Consider the following 24822-nt stretch of genomic DNA (forward strand, 5'->3'; position numbering starts at 1 on the left):
GCCCAGCACACGTTAGGCATTTAATAAACGTTTCCTATGCACAGATAACTTCATTTCCCCATTTTCTCTAGTTCATATCCTCTAAGACTTCCAGCAGTAATCTTTGCTTTGCCCTGTAAACTCAGGTCTGATCTACCCACCTCCAGATTGGCCCAAGGCTAATTTTTATGTCAATCCATCTTTATTTATTTATTTTTCTAATTGACAGAATGTTGCTTTACAATTTTGTGCTGGTTTCTGCCCTACAACAATGCAAATCAATCATATATATATCCCATCCCTGTTAAGCCCCCCTCTCCTCTCCCATCCCACCCCTGTAGGTCAGCACAGAGCACCAGGTTGGGCTCCCTGTGTTATATACAGCTTCCCACTAGTTACATATTTTACACATGATAGTATATATATATGTCAATGTTACTTTCTCAATTCATCCCACTCTTTCTTTTCCCTGTTGTCTTTTTAATGCCTCAGTTTGGAAAGGCTTCTTTCCCTTGTATTTGAGACCTTTTCACTCTTTTAACATTTGTTTAAGCTTCGCTCTACCTGAGGCAATTGGTCCTTCCTCTTATCTCCCTAAGTGCTTAGAGTGATGCCACACTCGAATCCCACCATGAGCTGCCTCTGCTGCCTTTAATTGTTCCACATGTGCTGCTGATATGCCCAATCATGATGTTTTCTTTTCTTTGTATGCTCCATGATGCCCAGTGCTATATACAGAATAAGAGCTCAAAAAAACTTTTTTTCAAATTGAGTTTGCTCTCGTCTCATAAAGTAATCTCTTCCAGAGATGGCAATTGAAAGAGCTTTCTGTAAAATTGAAAACTTAAGCCTAAGTATGCCTAGAATATTTGATCATGGCAATAAAGCCAGTAATAGATTCCTTTAGTAACCAATTCAAAAATTTTAACTCATGGCTCAACTATAAAACAAAACTAAGAATATTGGTGTTTTAAAAAATCTGTTCCTCCACCCCTTTCCTCCTACCCAGGGTTATCTCGTTGCTAAGGTGTACTTAATACAAAAGTTAGTCTGTTTCTTTTTCTTTATTTTTCAGCTTTTTTAAATTTAGAAGAATAGAATACTGTTTAGACGCTATTTAAAAGACATAAATCACATTGCTATGCTTTTCAAAGAGAGAGAAAATTGATTGATAGATCTCTTGTCTCCTCTGAAATCTTCCTTATCTCCTAATTCATTTATGTAATCACCACCTTCCTTTTCTTCCTGACTTTCCCTACTCTCTCTCTTCTGGCCCCCTCTCTACAAAGTTTGAGAGATATAATTGTTTTCAAAAGTCTTACCTTCCTTGGAGCAAACCTAACCCCAATGAGAGATTTTTGACCCACAGAGGCTTAATATATGTAAATAAAAAAATAAGAGTAAGAAGAAAGTAAAAAAGACTAACCTACTTGGAACAACTGTTCACCAATGACTTCCTGCATGTTTTTTTAGACCCCACAATTGATATGAGAGTCACTACTCATCAGAAACTAAAAGAGAGCATATAACTTCATCCCATTAGCAATGTAAGAGGTCTTCAAGCCATAGCTATAAAACAGCAGACATATTTCAGTAATATGCATGTTTGGACCACAGTATATACCAGTTGTGGCCCCTCTGCAATGGAAATGGAAATATAAAACCACTAACAATTTACTATTTTCAAATTAAGTTAAAAATGAGCCCTGTCATATTTAAATATCAACTCATTAATGCATGATCATGCCTAGATGAGAATAAACACTTTCAGGGCAGACTGCTGCTGGTTGCTGCTACCAGCTGCTGCTGGTTATGCTATCACATAAAGTTGTGACAATGTTAATACCTGATTTGATTTATATAGCACCTCTCTTTCAGAAAGCTCAAGGGCACATACACTTTGGTATATCTCATGGAACCTTACTGTGTCTGCATAGGAAAATTTCACAATTACCAGAACACAAATACCTCAGCTGTAAAACACTGGTCTCTAATTTAAAGATGAATATCTTCTCTTAGAGACTTGCTGCTGTTGCTGCTGCTAAGTCGCTTCAGTCATGTCCAACTCTGTAAGACCCCATAGACGGAAGCCCACCAGGCTCCCCCGTCCCTGGGATTCTCCAGGCAAGTGTACTGGAGTGGGTTGCCATTTCCTTCTCCAATGTGTGAAAGTGAAAAGTGATAGGAAAGTCGCTCAGTCATGTCCGACTCTTAGCGACCCCATGGACTGCAGCCTACCAAGCTCCGCCATCCATGGGATTTTCCAGGCAAGAGTACTGGAGTGGGGTGCCATTGCCTTCTCCATCTTAGAGACTTACAGGATGGCAAATAAATGGCCAGAACTACAGATCAGTAGAGATGGAAAAAATAACTCATCATATTATTAATATTGAGATTTACATTTTAATGTTATAAACCTATTATCAAGTTTTATGTATACAATTTAATACTTTTGTCTTTTAACTTTTACATTAAAATTAAAAATGATTTACAAACCAGTATTACAGTATTACTGTTTTTCATATTTGTCTGTATATTTACCCTTGCTGCTGCTGCTGCTGCTAAGTCGCTTCAGTCATGTCCGACTCTGTGCGACCCCATAGACGGCATCCCCTTACCAGTGAGTTTTATACTATCATATGCTTTCATGTTGCTGCTTAATACTATTTGTTTCAACCTGAAGAGCTCACTTTGTCTACATTTAAGAATAAGAAAGTGCTAAAATAAACAACCTATCTTTAAACCTCAAGGAACTAGAAAAATAAGAAGAAACCAAGCACAAAGTTAGGGAAGGAAGGAAACAAAAATCACAAAAGACATAAATGAAATAAACTATAAAAGCAATATAAAAAAAGTCACTGAATTAAAAAGTTGGCTTTTTGAAGAGACAAAAAAAAAATTGACAGTACTTAAGCTATACTAACTAAAAAAGAAAGAGATAAAAGACCAAATAAATAAAATTTTATAAAGAAGAAGGAAACTTTACAACTGATGTGACAGAAATAAAGCGTTCAAAAAAGGACTACCATGAACAATTATATGCCAACAAATCAGATAACCTAGGGAAAAAAGTGGGTAAATACCTAGAAATATACAACTGACCTGGACTGAATCATGAAGAAATGGAAAACTGAACACATCAATAACAAATAAGAACTTTGAATCAATAATCAAAAGTCTCCCAACAACAACAACAATGGCAACCACCACCTCAGGATCAGAAGGTTCCACTGGTGAATTCTACCAAACATTTAAAGAAGAATTAGCAACAATCCTTAGTAGAGTCAAACTCATTTTACTAGGTCAGCATTAGCCTCATAGCAAAGCCAATAAGGACACTCTAAGAAAATACAAGTAAGACCATTACAGACCAATATCCTTGATGCACATAAATGCAGCCAGTCTCAAACAAAATACTAGCTAAACCAAATTCAACAGAACATTAAAAGAATCATACACCATGATCAAGTGGGATTTATTTCTAGGAGGCAAGAATTGTTTGACATATGAAAATTGGTAAATGCTATCTATCATATTAACATAATTAAGAATAAAAATCATATGATTATCTCAACAGAGGCAAAAAAATAGCATTTGACTAACTCACACTTTTATAATAGAAACACTCAACAAAGGAGATGTAGATGGAATTTAACTCAACATAATAAAGACCATGTAAAAAGCCTTCAGCATGTTATCATTGAGTGTAATTCACATGCTGAAGACTTTTCCTCAGAGATCTGGATCAAATCACGGATGCCCACTGTTGCTACTTCTATTCAATATAGTGCATTGGAATTCCTAACCACAGTAATTAGGCAATATCAAGAAATGAAAGGCAGCCAAATCAGAAGGGAAGAAATAAAATTATCTCTGTTTTCAGATAACACATTTTTATACATGGAAAACCCAAAACGTTACACACACACACACACACACACACACACACACACACACCTGTTAGAACTAATAAACAAATTCAGTAAAGTTGCAGGATACAAGCTCAACATACAAACATCAGTTTTATGTCTACACAATGACAATAAACTATCCAAGAAGGAAATGAAGAAAACAATTCTATTTATCATATTCTGAAAAAGAATGAAATACCCAGGAATAAATTTAACCAAGGTGTTAAAAGGTCTGTATGCTGAAAACTATGAAACACTGATAAAATAAAGAAACTTGAATAAATGAGAATACATCCAACATTCATGGACTGGAATATATATATATTTCTATTAAAATGCCCACGCTACCCGAAGTGATCTAAAGATTCAGTACTATCCCAAATCAAAAACCCAATGGCATTATTCTCAGGCAAAGAAACAAACTAATCCAAAATTTAATGTGGTATCACAAAATACCACAAATAGACAAAGTAAGTCTTGAGAAACAACAGCAGAGCTGGGGCCATCATACTTCTTTCATTTCAAAATACATAACAAAGCTACAGGAAAAGGTCAGTTTTCATTCCAATCCCCAAGAAAGGTAATGGCAGAGAATGTTCAAGCCACTACACAATTGCACTCATCTCACATGCTAGCAAAGTAATGCTCAAAGTTCTCCAAGCTAGGCTTCAACAGTACGTGAACCGAGAACTTCCAGATGTTCAAGCTGGATTTAGAAAAGCCAGAGGAACCAGAGATCAAATTGTCAACATCTGTTGGATCATAGAAAAAGCAAGAGAATTCTTGAAAAAACATCTGCTTCTGCTTCACTGACTATGCTAAAGCCTTTGACTGTGTGGATCACAATAAACTGTGGAAAATTCTGAAGAGATGGGAATACAAGACCACCTTACCTGCCTCCTGAGAAACCTGTATACAGGTCAAGAAGCAACAGTTAGAACCAGACATGGAACAACAGACTGGTTCCAAATTGGGAAAGGAGTATGTCAAGGCTGTATATTGTCACCTTGCTTATTTAACTTCTATGCAGAGTACATTATACAAAATGCGGGACTGGATGAAGCACAAACTGGAATCAGGATTGCGGGAGAAATAGCAATAACCACAGATATGCAGATGACATCATCCTTATGGCAAAAGCAAAGAGGAACTAGATTCTCTTGATGAAAGTGAAAGGAGAGTGAAAAAGCTGGCTTAAAATTCAACATTCAAAAATCGAAGATCATGGCATCCAGTCCCATCATTTCATGGCAAATCGATGGGGAAATAATGGAAACAGTGACAGACTTTATTTTCTTGGGCTCCATCATCCCTGCAGATGTTGACTCCAGCCTTAAAATTAAAAGATGCTTGCTCCTAAGCCAGTCACAGAAGGCCGAATATTGCATGATTCCACATTGGTATCCAAAATAGGCAAATTCATAGAAGGAAGAATAGATTGGCATTTGCCAGAAGCTGGGAGGAGAGGAAAATGAGATGATGTTGTTCAACATGTATAAAGTCTCAGTTATGCAAGAATGAATAAGTTCTAGAAATTGCGTGTACAACATTCTGCCTATAGTTGACAATATAGCAGTGAGCACTTAAACATGTGTTAGCAAAGTAGATCTCATGTCAAGTGTTAATATGTACACACCCATATATACACACAACCAAAAACAAAGAGACACAAGGAAAATTTTGGAGGTGATGGTTTTGTGGGTATAGGCACACGTCCAAATGCATCAAATTACGTACATTAAATATGTGTAGCTTTTTGTATTAAAAGTGGTTTTAGAAATAATGAAAATAATAAGCTTTATAAACAGAGGGCCTCACAGATTACGTCACTGGTTCTGTTGGAATTGTATTCCTTTGCTCACATTCTCTAGCTGAATGGACAAAATACTTTATATGTTTCAACTTCATCTCCTCATGTGTTAAGTGGTCATGGTGATAGTTCACTGTATTTCCTGGAAGAGTCAGTGAGATAATGTATGCGAAGCACTTACCCATGTGCCTAAGAAGTATTAAGTATGCAGTGAAGGCTGGTCTCTGTTGTTATTTCTGGTTATGCAGGGTGCTGAGACACAGGAGACTGCCACCAGCTTTCTTGAGTGTTAGGCGGGCAGATCACATCTATACCTACAGCTGCATAGTTCCCTAGTCAAAGAATTTGGGCAGCAGTACACAGAATATATGATCTAGGCCATAAGGCAAATACCTCTTACTCTATGAAATCTTCCCTCACAGCCCTCTGGATGCATGAGAAAATGCCCTAAGCCTTCCTCCTCTGCTTCCCAGTAGCACTGGTACCCACACTTCGAACCAGGCCAAGCCTCAGCTATCAGTGCTTCTCTGGTTTATCACCTTTTCTGTCACCTCTAAAAAGCACCACAGATGTATCTCTATCTTTGAACTTAGAATGTGCTGTGCTCTGGTTTAGAGGTGAGGTGAGATACTTCCTCTCCAAAGGCTTATTTTTTAAAACTTAGGTTTCTATTTTTAATTGGAAGATACATTTGCATCATTTGAAAATTTCCAGATGCCTTTATTATATATGGCCTGTCTTGGTCTTCTCCTTGGGCTCACTCGTTTTCAAAGTCAAAGGCAGCAGATGGGTGATCCCAGCACTGGTGTCTTCGCTTCCTTTCCCAAATCCCCCAGGCTATGCGTTCTGTTTTTCCTTGTGTAGACTGGAGCTCATGAGACTGTTGCCTAGAAATACAGGGGTGGCTCTAAAGTATTTAAAACATAACAAGAAAATTCCACTCCTTGATTTGAGAAAAGATTGCCCAGAAAGCAAAATGAAAGGATAGTGGGAATATTGAAAAGAGACAGGCTGTAAGTTAGGGGAGAAGTACCAAAATAAAAAATAAAATGATGCGAGATATTATTATTTCAGCTTTGACCTAGCTTCATATGACAACTCTCGAAAAAGAATACTAATGTAAGACAGTAGAAGTAGTTGAAGAACTTCAAATATTTTCTGTTTCTTTGTGGAATGGTTGCAAAAGGAAAATTATTTTTGATTATATAGCTCTGTCAGAATCTACTTTCTTATTTGGAGGTTGATGCTTATATCACATTCAAAGTCTGGCAGCATGAGGATTTCTGAAGCTGGCACAAAAGAATAAAGGTGTTTAGATATAATCTCCTAAAACAACAGAGAATTTTCATATACAAGTACCCTGAATACATAGTGGGCTCTATACTGGAATATGTGGTTGGGGGTCCTTAGAAGGGAAAATGTATTACTATTACAGGTCAAAGTAAAATCGAATTACTGTGCTATGAGGGAAACAAGTCTTCCTCTTACCCTTCCTCTTACATCATATTTCTTGGCTCTTGACAGTTTAAAGACAAAAGTGATTTGTTTTGATTCCACAAGCTTATTTCAAAAGTTGTGTCCAACCATTTAAAGCCCAACTCATGAATACTAAGTATGCAGAAAATAGTTTAAATACTATCGTGACCTTACTCTGTTAATAATGGGGATTGAAGAATATAATTTAGAACACTTCCTGCAGTACCACTTAACCTTTGAGTCTTTCTAATGTCCAGGTCTGATCATTCTCTACTGGGCTGGATGCCCATTAAAGATCCACTCCCTATACGCTGTAAGGCCTGGTTCTCAGCTTGGATTAGAACAGGAACTACACCACTGACTGACTCAACAATAGTCTCTAGCTCACCCAGCAGTCTTGACACTTGTCCACCTTCCTAATTACATGAACCAATTTCTTATAATAAATCTCTTTCTGTAGATGCACATCCTGTTGGCTTTGTTTCTCTGAAGAATCCTAATTATTCTCTCTTTCGGGTAATAAAGGAACATGTTGTCTATAAGGGCACAGTTCCTAACACCCTGACTTGGATCTGTTTGGGGCAAGAACTTGAACATTTTTTGGCAAAATAACTTATTAATTCTTTACTTCAGGTTTAAAAGCAAAAGGTTTTTATTTTTGTTTTTTTCTTAAAAAAATAAAGCAACTAAACAGAACTATCAAAGTTCTATGCTCTGTATGAAAAGGAGTATCACATTACACCATGGTCATATTTTGAGCACAAAACCAGCCTTTTGTGGTTTCTTAGAAGGACAAATGTAGCCACCAGCGGATTGTATCCCAGTTAGTAAGGGGGGTTTTACAATATTTTTTTCCTGTTGCTTGCCTCATGTTTACAAAGGAAACTTAGAAACCATCTCTGTGAGACAGAATGTGTTTTATGTGTGATTGTGGGGTAGTTGGTTCTAAGCATATTATATGTACATGTTTGCACAATCTCTTCCTTGCTTTCCCATGAACCTCAGTTGCTCAGCCTATGCCTTAAATACATATTTGTTAATGGATACTTTTCAGTTCTTCTCCAAAATCTGTGTCGAGGTCTCATAATCATAAATTGCCCCTCTCAGAGTTTTATAAAATAGTGTTTAAATATATAGTGTTAGATAAAATAGTGCTTCTTTATTTCCATAACAAGAATCTTAAAACCTGTGTCTTAAAATCTTAAAACCAAAAAGATGCACAATCAGAAGCAATAGGAGATCCCCCAAAGAAGAAGAAAGACAGTTTCAGCTTTCTCTGCTTTAAACCCAAAGCCTATGACAACTTTAACCATTCTCTCTCTAGTTGTCACTCACAGGACCTCAGCAAACTGACACAGAGTCAGCATCACCTCTCTGCAGATTTCTGTGAATGAACAAGCCAAGTTCAAAAAGAGCCAGCTTTTAAATGGTGAGCATCATAAGTTAGAAGACATAGAGGACCTGATCATATTATCATACCCCTAAACCTGCTTTGTAGCTGGAAGCTAGACAGTTCTGAGAAAACTCTTTTCCCTCTCAATAGTCCTGGATCCTTGTTGGTTCTTTGGTGCAGACAGAAGGAGCCTTGTAATGGTAGAGAGAGGCCTGGACTCCAGTCCCAAAGCTCCTACAACATTAAGCAAAAGAATAAATCAAAATAGTGATTTTAAAAAATCATAGCATATTCCTTTCTTTAAATTAAACCTTACACCAAAATTCAGAATATAAAACAGATAAAAGTGGCACCTCACTGAAGGATTGCCCATAGGCCTTAGGACAGTTCCTCCAAATAATTAATGCATAGTTTGTAAACCAATGGTCTTGATTTAGAGAGGACCCTGATCTAGCTTCAAAGCCTTTGCATATAATTTAGATTTCTGGGCTCTCTTCCAGATCATTGGACTCAGAATCTCAGAAAACCATACTTTCCACAAGCCCCTGGATAATTCTTGAGGTGCCCAGTTGGCTGATTTGAATCAGCATTTGAAACTACTCTAGTTGAATCTGTCTAAACAATCAGCACCACTAAATAAATAACTTATGATTCCCTCCCCACAGTACCAGAGTACTTTTACTAGCTTCAAGTTGCCATGCTGAAAACAAATGACTTGTAAATTGTGCAACGTTCCACGTGGGTTAGACATGCTTTTGTGATAACAGGCAAATAATGAATTATTTGCAAAAACTTTCTATCCCTAACCTCCGTGCAAAAGTGTCTTGTTTTACCATCAGAAGCTTCTTGCTGATTCTTTCAAATGATATTATCTCTCCTGAAAGACTAAAAAGGGCCACAAAAATGCATCCCACAAATAAATATAGGAGATGTACCTCCTGAGTCCTAATCCAGGAACGGTTTCCAGGGTACTGTGAATTATTCATTTGGGGAAACACTGAAACCAAAAACATCACACAGTGCCAATAGTCAAAAAGAAAGTAATACGTGTACAGAAAGTGGTATGATTCTTTGTCTGTTAGAAGCATTGAATGAAGCATTCAACTCACAGCTACTGTGACTTTTACTGTTTATTGTCATTATTAACAGAAACAGGTTAAGACACTTTCAGATTCTATAGGTCTGGAAAATTGTTTAGACAAGGAAGATTTGTGTGTATGTAATAAATGCAAAAATATGCTGTAGCTACCTCTGATTAAAACAGAGGGACATATTTGGACTCTACAGTAGCAATTCTCTATTTTCAGCTTGCATCGAGATCACCTGGAGGGCTTGTTAAAGCCCATATTGCCAGGCTCCACTCAGAGTTTCTGCTACTGTAAGTCCTAGAAAGGGCCTGAGACTTTGCCTTTCTAACAAGTGATGCTGATACTGTTGGTCCAGAAGTGCACCTAAAGAAGCCCTGCACTGATGTAGGTTCACACTCCATGATGCTCTGAGAAAAGTCCTTTGTAGCCAAGGCCAAAGGCTATGATTGCAGAGGAATGGTCCTTAAGATTTTTCAAGTATGCATTAACAGCCCCATTCCAAGCTAAACTGGTTCATCAAAAACACATTCAAACGCCCCAAGTCCTTATTGAGACATATGGTGTAATGATCAGATTATTTTCTGTTGCAAAACTGACAAATAAAACTCATACGTCTTGATGCAGTATAAGTAATTTATTGTCTAAAGTAATTGGGAAATCCAAGACAGGTGGTTTCGAGGCACAGCACAATATGGTCCGAGATTGCACTCGTGTCTCCTGCAACAGACGACTCTTCAAGAGGCAAAAGAGAAGACATCTCACAGCTCATGATCCACCGGGAAGACAGAACTGTCTCCCGGTATCCTCGAATGAAATCACACTGAAGGTCTATGTTGGCCATACTGGTAACGCCCATATTTTAGACCAATCACTGAACAGAGTGAGCAGGCACAGGATTGGCCAGCCCTTGGTCACATGTTCATATAGTGGCTGCGAGAAAATTGATGGCTTTGCATGAAGGTGCCCCTGAAGTATATGCAGGGGTAGTCGGCACCACGACAGGAAAACATAGTATCTAACAAAGAAGACTGTGTGTTGAAATGGAGATTAAATGCCTGGGATGTAGAGAGAAGAGTATGACTGCTGAAGACACGGAACTGAAACCAGAAGAGCAGTGGACTCCAGTTCCAGTGATTTCAAACCTGCATAAGTCCTTACCCCAACACCCTCGGACAAAACTCTTATCACAAAACAGTCTTTCACTTTGTTTGGTGATGCCCTGTTCCTGTCACCATGGAGCCTCCTCTTGCCTGGAATTCTGCATCCTGCTGCTGGCATCCCAGAACTAGTTAACACATAAGCCTTCATCACATACCACGTACTTAATGTATTATTGAAGAAATAAGTGGCAAAAAAGAAGGACCCAACTGACTGAAATTTGGGTGAGTCAAGTGAGTTGTCTGAGCTCATTTTTTTTTTAACCTTTAAAAAATGAATATATTTTCTGGTTATTCTTAAGGGCAGTTTTGAGAATTAAACATAATATATACGTGCCTCTGGAAACTGACAAAAGCACAGATGTCAGGTGTTGTTCTAAGGATGTTGTATAAGATTTGTTGGCAGCCTACATATTAGGACAGCTAATTAATATTGCAAAGTAAAAAGCCAGCAATATTGCCTGATGTAGCTCTCCCAAACAGCTCAAATATTATAATGGTCCTTTACTTCTTCTCCTAACCAGGGGTTCTCAGCCCTGGCAGTGTATACAAGTGACACCAGAACCTTGTAATCTGCTACCTAGCTCAACTCAGAGGTTTTGTTTAAAATCCTGAGGGTTAGAGGGTTAGGCATCTCCATGGTGTTTAATTTCCCCAGGTGATTGTCATGTGCAGCCAGGGCTGAGAAGCAGCAGCCACATCATGTGGTACCAGAGCCTCATTGATACTTACCTGCGGGCTCTTTGCTTCTCGAAAATAGGCTTCTCAAAAATAGGCTTCTCACTTGATTTCAGGTGAGATTTTAAGCCTCAGGTGCAGCGCATGAAATTGTCATTTCCCTTAAGTCAGCATCTTCCCCTTCAAGAGTATGACAGGCCACTTTTGTAACAGTCTCTCAGGCATAAAATCTCTTCCAAATGTGCCTTTCTTGCAGGGCTCCGAAGCAAAAACAAAGCAGTTTAACCCTATAGTTACATTGATGACATACACAAGAGATGAAATTTTTGTCCACAAGCTTTGCATTTATTAAAATTTACTCCTGTTTCTAAATACTTAGAAGAGTTAAGAGAAAGAGGCACAGAGGCCAATTTAACTTAATCCTGAAACCTTGTAATATGAGTTCTAATTACAGAAGTAGTCTCAGTTTGTCAAGTATTCTTTGCCAAAGGTAACTGGGTTGAAATAGGGCTCACAAAGCATTCCTTTCACTTCGTATGATTAAAATATTATTGACTGCCTCCTATGTCCCAGGCAAAGTATTATTTTTTGAGTTAGTAGGAAACAGAGAAGGTAAACAAATATGAAAACAAATACTCAAGCTTTCTGCTCCCATCAAAACATTACAAGGACAGATTTTTTTAGGATAGAGTTTCTCAACTGTAGCAGTTTTACAGAAAATTGGTATTAAAAACCACCATAACTAATGAATAATAATTTCAATTATGCTATCACTGTGTGCCAGGCACTGCTTCAGGATTGGGGGTATATGATTATATTTAATTCTCATCACTCAGAGAGTTGAGATAATTCACTCATGGTTGTATTGATAATAACTGACAGCTGGGGTTCCATTCTCTGTCTTTCTTTGGAATAATAGTCTCTATACTGTGCCCTTTTGTCTTTTTTAAAAAAATATTTATCTTTATCTATGTATTTGCCTCTGCAGCATCTTAGTTGTGGCACTTGGGATCTTTGATCTTGTTGTTCTTTAGTAGTGGCATGTGGGATCTAATTCCCCAACCAGAAATTGAATCTGGACCCCCCTGCAGTTGAAGTGCAGATTCTTAGCCACTGGACCACCAGGGAAGTCCCTACTGTGCCATTTAAAAAAAAATGTTTTTTGAGAAAGCTGAAGTTCTGTGAGGTAGGGTTTGCATGATGCATGAGTCATAGAGGTAAACCAGATCAGTGGGTTTCAATGCCATCAAGGCCTGAGAGTCCTGATCTTGCATAACAACCCTGGGGTGAAGGCCCACATGTTCTAACTCCCAGTTAAGGACTGCCATCTCAGCTCCCCGAGAGGATTCTAATATCAAATTCCCAGCATGTCAGAACTAGGCTTAGCACTGTCTAGAGAGAGAGCACCTCCCTTGCAGAGGAGTATAGCCCAATAAATGAATCCCAGGAAGTGTTCCCCACTAGTACAATTTATGCTTTTTCAAATTAGCAATTTTTAATTGGTAGGCTGTACAGATTTCTGGGGATCCTTACAGAACAAAAGGGACAGGAAGTGTGTGTGGGCCTTGAGAATGCTTTATAATTCCACATAAAGTTTTGCTTATAAATGAAGAAAGAAGCAATTTGCTCAGAGGTCACCACCTATGAGCCTCCCTTGTGGCTCAGCTGGTAAAGAATCTGCCTATAATGCAGGAGACCTGGGTTCAATCTCTGGGTTGAGAAGATCCCCTGGAGAAAGGAAAGGCTACCCACTCCAGTATTCTGGCCTAGAGAATTCCATGGACTATACAGTCCATGAGGTCAAAAAGAGCTGGACACAAATGAGCGACTTTGATTCACCACCTATAACACCAGCCCTCTTGGCACGCAAGCCCTTTGTTTATTTCTCTGGAGCAGCACTCCCCAGCTGTTTTGGTATCAGGGACCAATTTAATTGAAGACAAATTTTCACAGACTGAGGGTGAGGGGAATGGTTTGGGGATGATTCAAGCACATTATATTTATTATGCACTTTATTTCTAATCTAACGCTGCTGCTGATCTGACAGGACATACAGGTCTGTGGCGCGGAGGTTGGAGATCCCTGCTGTAGCGCACCAGTGTTCCTCTTGCCACGGAGTCTTGACATATGCCATCTCCCTTGTCAAAAGTGTTCAACTCCCCAGCCTCATGCTCCCCTGAAACTCACTCTCAGAAGGCAAGCTACATCATGCCCACCAAGTCATCAATGTCACCTCCTAATGGTAGCCCTTCTGACTTCTCTGAGGAGGCCAAATCCCCCTACTCTTGATTCATATAGTCTCCGTTCATTCACTTTGGGGTACATCTATTTTTAATTCCTTCCTTGTATTAGGCGCAGTTCTTTGTATCAGGAACACACGATATGTAACGAGCAAGGTCTCTCCTCTTAACATAATATTTTCCATTGTGCTGTTATTGAAAGTGGGGTCCAGCTGCTTACCCCTCTGAAGCTACTCTAAAGAGGCAAAGTTGGTAGAAAAGAATGCTTTAGAGGCCAACAACGTGATGAGGGGTCAGGGCAGACTCCTGTCCAAAGGTCAACTCCCCCACCCCACTGCCTGCCCCGTGGGCAAGAGCTTTTATGGATGGAGGGAGGGGGCTGTATACAATCAACTCTGACAGTCGTCTTGAAATTGGTCACAGTGTGGTCTGCTCAGCATTAACTTTATTGCTGTAAGTACAGTTAGTCTTCATTCTAGGGTCTGTTAGTTTCCATTTCGTTGAGGCCAGTTCTTGGGACTGTGGCAGAGAGCTCATGTCATCGCTATAGTCTGGTATCATGTAGTTAACTCCTTCCACCTGCTGGGGGTTTTAGTATCAACAAGACAGCTCACAGGATATATGGTTCAGAATATTATCTGTAGCTCTTGAGGAGGAACCAATCAAATTCACTTGAATTTGCTTACTGATTAAGTTATCGTTATTTTTTCCTATTTGACTACTTTCCTTTGCTTCTGTATTTTCTCACTTCTCCGATGAAACTTATCTTTTGGCTAAAGTTTTTCTACAAGCAAAAGGCAAGCAAACTGGGATCGACATATATACAGTATTATATATAAAATAGATAACTAATAAGAACCTATTGTATACCACAGGAAACATGACTGAATACCCTGTAATAACCTATATGGGGAAAGAATATAAAAGTGGATATATGTATAACTGATTTGCTTTACTGTACAGCAGAAACACAACACTGTAAATCAACTATTCTTCAATAATTCTTTTTTTTTTTAAAGGCAAGTGGAGGATGGGGATGGAGGGTGGGGTAAGGACCATAGAGTCCTAGCTCTGTTTCAGTGCTAAGCAGAATAATGAATAATTTGGCTTCTTGAGTGGCACTCGTGGTGAAGAACCCGCCTGCCAATGACACAAGAGACACAGATTTGATCCCTGGGCTGGGGAGATCCCCTGCAGTAGGCACTGGTACTGTACTCCAGCATCCCAGTCTGGAAAATCCCATGGGCAGAGGAGCCTGGCAGGCTACAATCAATGAAGCCACAAAAATTCAGACACAACTGGGCGACTGAGCATGGATCATTCTAAGAGGCATAGATGTGAAGAACAGACATGTAGACACTGGGAGGGAAGAGAAGGGTAGATGAACTTGGAGATTAGGATTGACATATAAAAACGACCATGCATAAAATAGATACCTAGTGGTAAGCTTCTGTACAGTACAGGGAGCTTTGTGATTACCTGGAGAGATGGGAAGAGGGTGGGGTGGAACGGAGGTCCAAGAGGAAGGGAATATATGTATACACTTGGCTGATTCACTTCATTGTACAGCAGAAACTAACACAACATTGTAAAGCAATTATACTCCAATAAAATCACTTCTTGTGGTTACACTAATATTACATGAAATTAATAAAATACGGTAATGTGTTGGAGCATCACTATGTTCTTAGTTTAGGTGGAGTCATAGTGAAAGCCTCCCTGAGGAAGTAGTGGTTGATTGAGAGCTGAAACATGAGAACACAGCAATGGGAAGAACTGAAGTGAACCCAGGAGGGGAAGATCAGGGGTAAAGGCCCTGGCAGGAGTAGAGGAACTACTGAGGCACCTTTGAGGCTGAGAAAGAAGGTAAGCCAGTAGACGTAGAGCATGGAAATATGGGAGGCTGTGGCTGGAGGTTGAGCCCAGATAACTTTTATTGTTTATCAGAAATGGAATCATGGTTTTATTCTGGGAGTGGTAGAAAGTCAGTGGAAAGTCTTAAATAAGATGATTACTTGACCTTATGAAGATTTTAAGAAGTCATTGGCAGCTGAGAGCATAGTTTCAAGGGCAACAGTGAGACAGTAAGACCCATTAAAAGTAGTTCCATTCAAGTTTTTAATCAAGTTAAGAGACAGTGGCTCTCCTTGGAATATAACAGTATACATGAAAGCAAGCACTGGAAATTGGGATGTAATTTGGAAATTAAATCAACAGAACTTCCTAATGCCTTAAAACAGGGGTCCCCAACCTACATAATCTAATGCCTGATGATCTGAGATGGGGCTGATGTAATAATAATAGAAATAAAATGCACAACAAATGTAATGTACTTGAATCATCCTGAAGCCATTCCCCTACTACCCCCCAATCTGTGGAGAAATTGTCTTCCAGGACACTAGTCCCTGAAAAGATGTGAAAGGGTAAAATAAAGGAATCTAAATTCTTTGGGTTTTGGTGTGAGCACAGGTGTTGCCATTTTCTAAAATGGGGAATTCTAGGGAAGAAGTTTTAGCTTGGTCAAAAAGAAATTGTGATTTCAGACTGAATTTCAAATCATTATTAATAGGCTCAAAAACATCTTTATTAATTGAAAGAGGAACCATTACAATCAACACATTTTTGCCAGCAAAAAAAAGTTTATTTATTCCTTTAGTGTAAAAATGCATGCTTCAGGATTTGATGAACTCTTGTAAAGCATTTTCTGGGTCCTGCTGGTGTGGAAGCATTTTGCCTGCAAAAAGTTATTGAGGTGCCTGAAGAAGTGGTAGTTGGTTGGCAAGAGGTCAGGTGAATATGGCAGACGAGGCAAAACGTGGTAGCCCAATTCGTTCAAGTTTGGAAGCATTGGTTGTGCAACATGAGGTCAGGTGTTGTCCTGGGGAAGAATTGGGCTCATTCTGTGGACTAATGCTGGCTGCAGGCATTGCCGTTTTCAGTGCATCTCATTGATTTGCTGAGCATACTTCTCAGATGTAATGGTTTCATCAGGATTCAGAAAGCTGTAGCGGATCAGACCAGCAGCCGGCCGTCAAACAGTGCCCACGACCTTTTGTTGGTGTGAAGTTGGCTTTGGGAAATGCTCTCAAGCTTCTTCTTGGTCCAACCACTGAGTTGGTCATCTCCAGTTGTCATATAAAATCCACTTTTAGTCAAACGTCACAATCCAATTGACAAATGGTTTGTTGTTGTTACATACAATAAGAGAAGACAACACTTCAAAAAACGATTTTTTTGATTTTTCGACCAACTCATGAGGCACGCACTTATCAAGCTTTTTTCACCTTTCCAGTTTGCTGCAAGTGTCTGAACTTCCATAGAATGTTTGACGTTGAAGTCTTTGGCAACTTCTTCTGTAGTTGTAAGAGAATCTGTTTGGATTTTCCCTTCATTTGGTTGTTGTCAGCTTCCAATAGTTGACCCTACACCCCTCATCATTTTTTTTTTAATATTTTCCTTCACCTGAATTTTATTTCATTTTTTAAAAATTTATTTTCATTGAAGGGTAATTACTTTACAATATCGTGGTGGTTTTTGTCATGCATCTACATGAATCAGCCATGGATGCACATTACACTCCTTATCTTTAAGGCTCTTGTCTCCTTTGCAAAACTTCTTGAGCCACCACTGAACTGTACGTTCATTAGCAGTTCCTGGGCCAAATGTATTGTTGATGTTGCAAGTTGTCTCTGCTGCTTTATAACCCATTTTGAAATCGAATTTAAAAATCACCTGAATTTGCTTTTTGTCTAACATCATTTGTATAGTCTAAATATAAAATAAACAAAGTAATAATTAATCAGCAAAAAAACAAAGTGAAAATTCTGCATTAAAATGATGTATCATCCATGGGGTTGCAAAGAGTTGGACACAACTATGCACACATACATAGTATAACATGGTATTTATTTAAGAATATATTCCAATATCAAACAGGAAAATTCAACAGAGTAAAAGTGCACTTATTTTTGTACCAACCTAATAGATGAAGGAGTAGGGATCTTGGAAATCAATAGTTCTATTTTATATCTGTTCTGGGTGCCTGTTAAGATAGTCAAGTGGCAGAATCAAGTGAGCAATTGAGCCCTGAGATTGAGAGCAGTCATGATGAGGAAAATTTGTTTGAATGTCGGCCTACTGATGACATTATAGCCCTGAAGTCTGATGAGTTCGCTTAGTAAGAGAAGAATCATGAGTTGTAAGACTGAACCCTGAAGCACTCCAAAGTAAAAATTGAGCAGAGAACCAGCAAAGGATACAGAAAATAACAAGTGAGAAAGGAAAAGAACAACAACAACAACAACAACAAAATACAGTGTATAGAAAGTATAGTGTTCTTGAACCTACATAAATGAAAATACCTTAAAGATTAAGAGAAACACCTGTAACTTTTATTGCAAACCCCTTAAATAATGATTCGCCATTTTGCAGATGAGAAAAATGTACTTTGAAAATGAATCAGTACATGAGGCTCAGGGAGGGAGTCTACTAAGGGCCCTAAAAGGGGATGAGTAATATGACACTATTTTTTTTTTCTAGTTTGAAGAATAAATAAACGCTTGAATGATTAATTATCATTTTCCTTGGAGATTGGTCAGCCCTGAGTAATGGACCTGCATGAAGGAGAAAGATCTCTTAGCAGAGATCTGCACATCACAGAGAGATGAAGCTGACACAGTCTCAAGCATGCAGACCCAAAAAGCAAACATTCCATGGTAGTTGGTCTAGACCTTTTTGTCTTTGCATACTCTCCACCCACTACCAGTTACTTCAGCTTTTACTTCCCTCTGCATTAGCCTGTGAATCATAGCCATATGAATCTTAACTGGAAATTATGTGTATATGTAAAATACACATATGTGTACATCTAATATGCTTGTGTATATTACATGAATATGTACAATAGATATACTATATCTATATACTATATGTATACTTTAGAATGTATATACATTTTATATGTATATCTTGGAAATTATATGTGTATATATAATGTATGATTTATGTGTATAATATATATCTATGTACACATATTTTGTGTATATATATCTTACTTGGAAATTATACATGCTGTGCTGTGCTAAGTTGCTTCAGTCATGTCCAGCTCTTTGAGACCCCATGGACTGTAGCCCACCAGGCTCCTCTGTCCATGGGATTCTCCAAGCAAGAATACTGGAGTGGGTTGCCATTTCATACTCCAGGGTATCTTACTGAACTAGGGGTCGAACTCACATCTCTTGTGTCTCCTGCATTGGCAGATGGATTCTTTACTACTAGCCCAATATGTGTTTCAGTTCAGTTCAGTTGCTCAGTGGTTCCGACTCTATGCAACCTCATGGACTGCAGCACGCCAGGCCTCCCTGTCCATCACCAATGCCCAGAGTGTATTCAAACTCAATGTCCATCAAGTCAGTAATGCCATCCAAGCATCTCATCCTCTGTCATCTCCTTCTCCTCCCACCTTCAGTCTTCCCCAGCATTAGGGTATTTTAAAATAAGTCATTTCTTTGCATCAGGGGTTCAAAGTACTGGACATTGGTCTTCGGCATCAGCATCAGTCCTTTCAATGAATATTCAGGGTTGATTTCCTTTAGGATGGACTGGTTGGATCTCCTTGCAGTCCAAAGGACTCTCAAGAGTCTTCTCCAACACCACAGTTCAAAAGCATCAAATCTTCTCTGCTCACTTTCTTTATAGTCCAACTCTCACATCCATACATGACTACTGGAAAAAATTGTATTTATATATAATATATGCTCTCTTTATATGTATATATGTATGTATGTATTACAATACCTACATTGTGTTATACCTTTTTTCCTCACCTGATCAACCTATCTGCAATAGTAAGAATAATCTAAGTCCTTAATTATGATCTAGTGTTCTAAGTCCCTAATTATGAAGCCTATACTGTATCAGGCTTTGTTGGAAAATTCACAAACCATGAGCTCTTTCTGGCAAAGTAGTAGAGAAGCTACACAGATAATTTAATATGCATAGCTAGTTTAATTGTCTCCAAAATTAATATTCCTGTTCCATAATAACTTTCTTTAGGAATTAATCTTCCAAATAATTCTCAGTACTCTACTTTGTTTTATTCCAGCTGACTTAGCCCTTCTCTTAATACTTCCAGATACCCACATAAAATTAAGTTAAAAAGCTTTTCTTTCCTTTCTTCCAGAAACTTACTAAACATCAAGAGATTGGCAAAGATAATTTGTGAGTCATTCACATTTTTGGTTGCTTTTTTCATTTTCATACTGGCTGCTGTCAGTTTTCACTCTCCAGATAAGCGTTATACATGAAGACAAGAGTTTTTAAAATGAGGCTGCTTCACACTTGTTACACAATATTTGTATGAGTAACTATCCTGTCCCATCAGTGATCGTGGGCATTAAAACCATTCCCAGTAATCAGTAGATATAAAATGCCATCCCTGAATGTTGGCTGATTTTCAAAGAAATAATTATCTGATACTTTTTTGAAAATACGTTAAGGACTTTTTTTAATGTATCTAAATGTCTTGAAAATACCTAACTGATCTTTTTTGTTGTTCAGTTGCTCAGTTGTATATGACTCTTTGCAAACCATAGACCGCATCACACCAGGATTCCCTGTCCTTGACTATCTCCCGGAGTTTGCTCAAACTCCTGTCCGAGTCAATGATGCCATTCAACCATCTCATCCTCTGTCACCCCCTTCTCCTGCCCTCGATCTTTCCCAGCATCAGAGTCTTTTCTAATGAGTCAGCTCTATGCATCAGGTGACCGAAGTATTAGAGCTTCGGTGTCAGTCCTTCCAATGAACACCCAGGACTGATCTTTAGGATGGACTGGTTGGATCTCCTTGCAGTCCAAGAGAGTGTTCTCCAACACCACAGTTCAAAAGCATCAGTTCCTTGGTGCTCAGCCTTCTTTATGGTCCAACTCTCACATCTGTACATGAGTACCAAAAAAAATAGCTTTAACTATATGTACCTTTGTCAGCAAAGTGATGTCTTTGCTTTTTAACATGCTGTGTAGGTTTTTCATAGCTTTTCTTTCAAGGAGTAAGCATCTGTTAATTTCATGGCTGCAGTCACTGTCTAGAATGATTTTGGAGCCCAAGAAAATAAAGTCTGTCACTGTTTATATTGTTTCCCCATCTATTTTCCATGAAGTGACGGGACCAGATGCCATGATCTTAGTTTTTTGAATGTTGAGTTTTAAGCCAGCCTTTCACTCTTATCTTTCTGCCATAAGGGTGGTGTCAGCTGCATATCTGAACTTACTGGTATTTCTCCCGGCAATCTTGATTCCCGCTTGTGCTTCACCCATCCTGGCGTTTCACATGATGTACCCTGCGTATAAATTGAATAAGCAAGGTGACAACATATAGCCTTGATGTACTCCTTTCCCAATTTGGAACCAGTCTATTGTTCCATGTCTGGTTCTAACTGCTGCTTCTTGACCTGTATACAGGTTTCTCAGGAGGCAGGTAAGGTGGTTTTGTATTCACATCTCTTTCAGAATTTTTCACAGTTTATTGGGATCCACACAGTCAAAGGCTTTGGCATAGTCAATAAAGCAGAAAAGATGTTTTTCTGAAACTCACTTGCTTTTTTGATGATCCAGCGGATGTTGGCTATGTTTAAGTTAAATAAGCACAGTGACAATATACAGCCTTGACATACTCCTTTCCCTATTTGGAACCAGTCTGTTGTTCCATGTCTGGTTCTAACTGTTGCTTCCTGACCTGCATACAGATTTCTCAAGAGGCAAATCAGGTGGTCTGGTATGCCCACATCTTGAAGAATTTTCCATAGTTTGTTGTTATCCACACAGTCAAAAGGCTTTAGTGTAGTCAGTGAAGCAGAAGTAGATGTTTTTTCTGGAATTCCCTTGCTTTTTCTATGATCCAACAGATGTTGGCAATTTGATTTCTGGTTCCTCTTGCCTTTTCTAAATCCAGCTTGAACATACACAATTTCTCAGTTAATGTACTGTTGGAGCCTAGCTTGAAGGATTTTGAATATTACCTTGCTAGTGTGTGAAATGAGTGCAATTGTGTGGTACTTTGAACATTCTTTGGCATTGCCCTTCTTTGAGATTGGAATGAAAACTGACCTTTTCCAGTCCTGTGGCCACTGCTGAGTTTTCCAAATTTTCTGGCATATTGAGTGCAGCACTTTCACAGCATTGTCTTTTAGGATTTGAAATAGCTCAGCTGGAATTCCATCACCTCCACTAACTTTGTTCATAGTCATGCTTCGTAAGCCCCACTTGACTTCACACTCCAGGATGTCTGGGTTGAAGTTTACTTCATATTTGATAAGTAAAACTCTGCCAGTAAAGAAGCATTGTCTGTTGTTTTGTGTTGGAAAATAGCTTTCTCTCCCTTTTTTCTGCAAGTATAATTAGATTAAACTTTTCTGAGCAGAAAAAAGAGATTCACAACAGCTTTTGCTGAGGTTGTTTTCTGTTTGACAATTGTATGAAATGCTATAGAAATCAGACCTTTTGGCGGCGGGGGGAGGTGGAATTAAAAACTCAAAGTAGATTAACCCAATAGAGGAACTAAAATACTCATAGTTGGGCCTGGATAAAACTTAGGGCTTTCTTCCCATCTCCGAGTTTCTCTTTTATGTCATCTTCCATCACAAGTACTCTTCCCATATGGTGGCATCTCTACTAAATTCCATAATCCCAGTGAAATGAATACCCCTCTTTCTTCAAATTTCCACCAAATTATTGGCATCTCCTTTGTTCCAATAGATTTGGGCCACTTCTTAGTGGTCAGGAGTTTGGAACCTTCTGATAGTCCAAGCTATTACAATGTACTGACCACCTAAAATAAATTAGTAATAGAGAAAGATAGTTTGCTGGAAAAAAAAATGGAAATTTTATTTTAAAAAAATTCAGGGATTGTTGGTTTGGGGTAGGACTTTTTTTTTCCCCCGTGGATGAGCAAATGTTTGTAGTCTGTATACATGTACATTTCATTTTTCTTTGGGAAACACAAAACATATCCATTTGATCCTCAAGTCAGTGCAGTTTGACACATTCTGAAATGGGCTGTTTGCTGTTACCCTTAATGTAGTGATCAAAGGCAGCAAGGCAATGTAGCTAAGATCCCTGCTGCAGTCATACAGGTCCTGACTAGCTGTGTGACCTTGGGCAAGTCACTGAACTTGTCTGAATCTTTAGATTCTTGCCTGTATAGGAAGTTAAGGTCAGTATCCGCTATAAAGGGTTGCTTTGAAGACTACAGGCCCTAGCAAATGTATTTAGACCGGTGCCTGGCACAGACTCATGCTGAGAAAAATGCTTGCTGTATTATTATCATAAAGACTCTTTGAATGAAGCTGTAAAAAAAAGACAAAATTAAACCACAAGCCTGACCTAACAGGCAGCCACTGAAAGGAGGGTCGATTGGCAAGGCAAGACCTCTGAGATAAGCTGCATCCAACCCTGGGAACAAGACTTCTTTTTCAATGACAGATTTCTACCAGAAAACCAAGAAAAAAAAGTCTTTTGTTTCATAATTTGTGGACAAATTATCTCAGACATCTAGGATATACTGCACCCTCAATGATTATATCATATTTGCTTCATTGAAGTGACTTCAACTCTAACTGTAAATGCTTTTCCGCATAGATCATACTCTTTCCTTCTGATAATAATTTCATTTCCTGATTTAAACATAGCCTTACAGAAAAAGAGTGTAGCCGCTCTGCTTTTATTTACAAACCAAGATTCCACTTGTTTTCTGGGATTTGACTTTCCCCAAGTTCTATTTTTTTTTTAAGCTCATAGTTTATTACCAAAAAGGTATTATATAGAAATTCAATTTTAAGCAATAAGAACTTTAAAGATGCTGACTCCATGTATGAAAACTAGGATTCAGAATTGGTGACAAAATCCACAGTAGTTTTGTGGTAGCATGTTTAAAGACTCATGGAAACTTGCTAAAAGGAACATACATTGAAGTGTCTTAAAAAAACAAAACTATAAAATGCTATGAATAAGTTTTTATTATTGTCTGAAAAGCCAAGAATATCAAGTATTAGGGGTTATTCTGTGAGGTTGGATTTTCCTCCAGTTTTACAGACATATACTTGATAGAATATATGATAGAATTGGTAGGATTATATAAGGCATATAGCATAATGACTTGACTTAAATATATTGTGTAATAAATTTACCACAGTAACTTCTGTTAATATCATTATCTCCTAGGAATATGAAAAAAAAATAAATTTTTTTCCTTGTTTTGAGAACTCTTAGGCTCTGCTCTCAATAACTGTCAGTTACACTGGATTCTAGTGTTAACCAGTCATCATGTTGTATATTACATCTCTAGTACTTATTTGTCTTAAAACTAGAAGTTCGTACCTTCTGACCACCTTCATCCAAATCCCGTTTACCTATCTTCCACCTCTGTAACCTCAAATCTGATATTTTTTTTTTTACAAGTTTAACAGGATCTATCCATGTTATCTCAAATGGCAAGATTTCATCTTTTATAGCTGAGTAGTATTCTACTGTATGTAGATAACACAACTCCTTTATCCATTTATCCAGTCAATGGATACTTTGTTTCTATGTCTTCCCCATTGTAAATGATGCTGCTACAAATTTGGAGGTGGACATACTTTCAACATAGTATTTTTATTTTCTTTGCATATATTCCCAGAAGCAGAAATGCTGGATCTATTTTTAATTTTTTGAGGGGCACTTATGCTGTTTACCGTAGTGGCTGCACCAGTACACATTCCCATCTACGGTGCGCTGCCGCTGCTGCTAAGTCGCTTCAGTCCTGTCCGACTCTGTGCGACCCCATAGACGGCAGCCCACCAGGCTCCCCCGTCCCTGGGATTCTCCAGGCAAGAACACTGGAGTGGGTTGCCATTTCCTTCTCAAATGCATGAAAGTGAAAAGAGAAAGTGAAGTCGCTCAGTCGTTCCTGACTCCTAGCGACTCCATGGACTGCAGCCTACCAGGCTCCTCCGTCCATGGGATTTGCCAGGCAAGAGTACTGGAGTGGGGTGCCATCGCCTTCTCCGATCTACGGTGCACACAGGTTTCCTTTTCTCTACATACTTGCCAGAG

General features: G+C 38.6%; 1 long non-coding RNA gene across 1 annotated transcript in view; it reads left to right on the forward strand.

Annotated features, from left to right (window-relative positions):
- The first annotated feature begins 10573 nt into the window (after window positions 1-10573).
- The window catches only part of LOC129635267 (uncharacterized), a 33565-nt gene continuing 19316 nt past the window's right edge, over window positions 10574-24822 (forward strand). Inside the window, exon 1 of the long non-coding RNA XR_008706194.1 lies at window positions 10574-11039. This is a non-coding gene — a long non-coding RNA (uncharacterized LOC129635267). The remainder of the gene's footprint in view (window positions 11040-24822) is intronic.

The sequence above is a fragment of the Bubalus kerabau genome, chromosome 20, assembly GCF_029407905.1.
Source record: "Bubalus kerabau isolate K-KA32 ecotype Philippines breed swamp buffalo chromosome 20, PCC_UOA_SB_1v2, whole genome shotgun sequence".
In the NCBI taxonomy this organism is placed as follows: domain Eukaryota; kingdom Metazoa; phylum Chordata; class Mammalia; order Artiodactyla; family Bovidae; genus Bubalus; species Bubalus kerabau.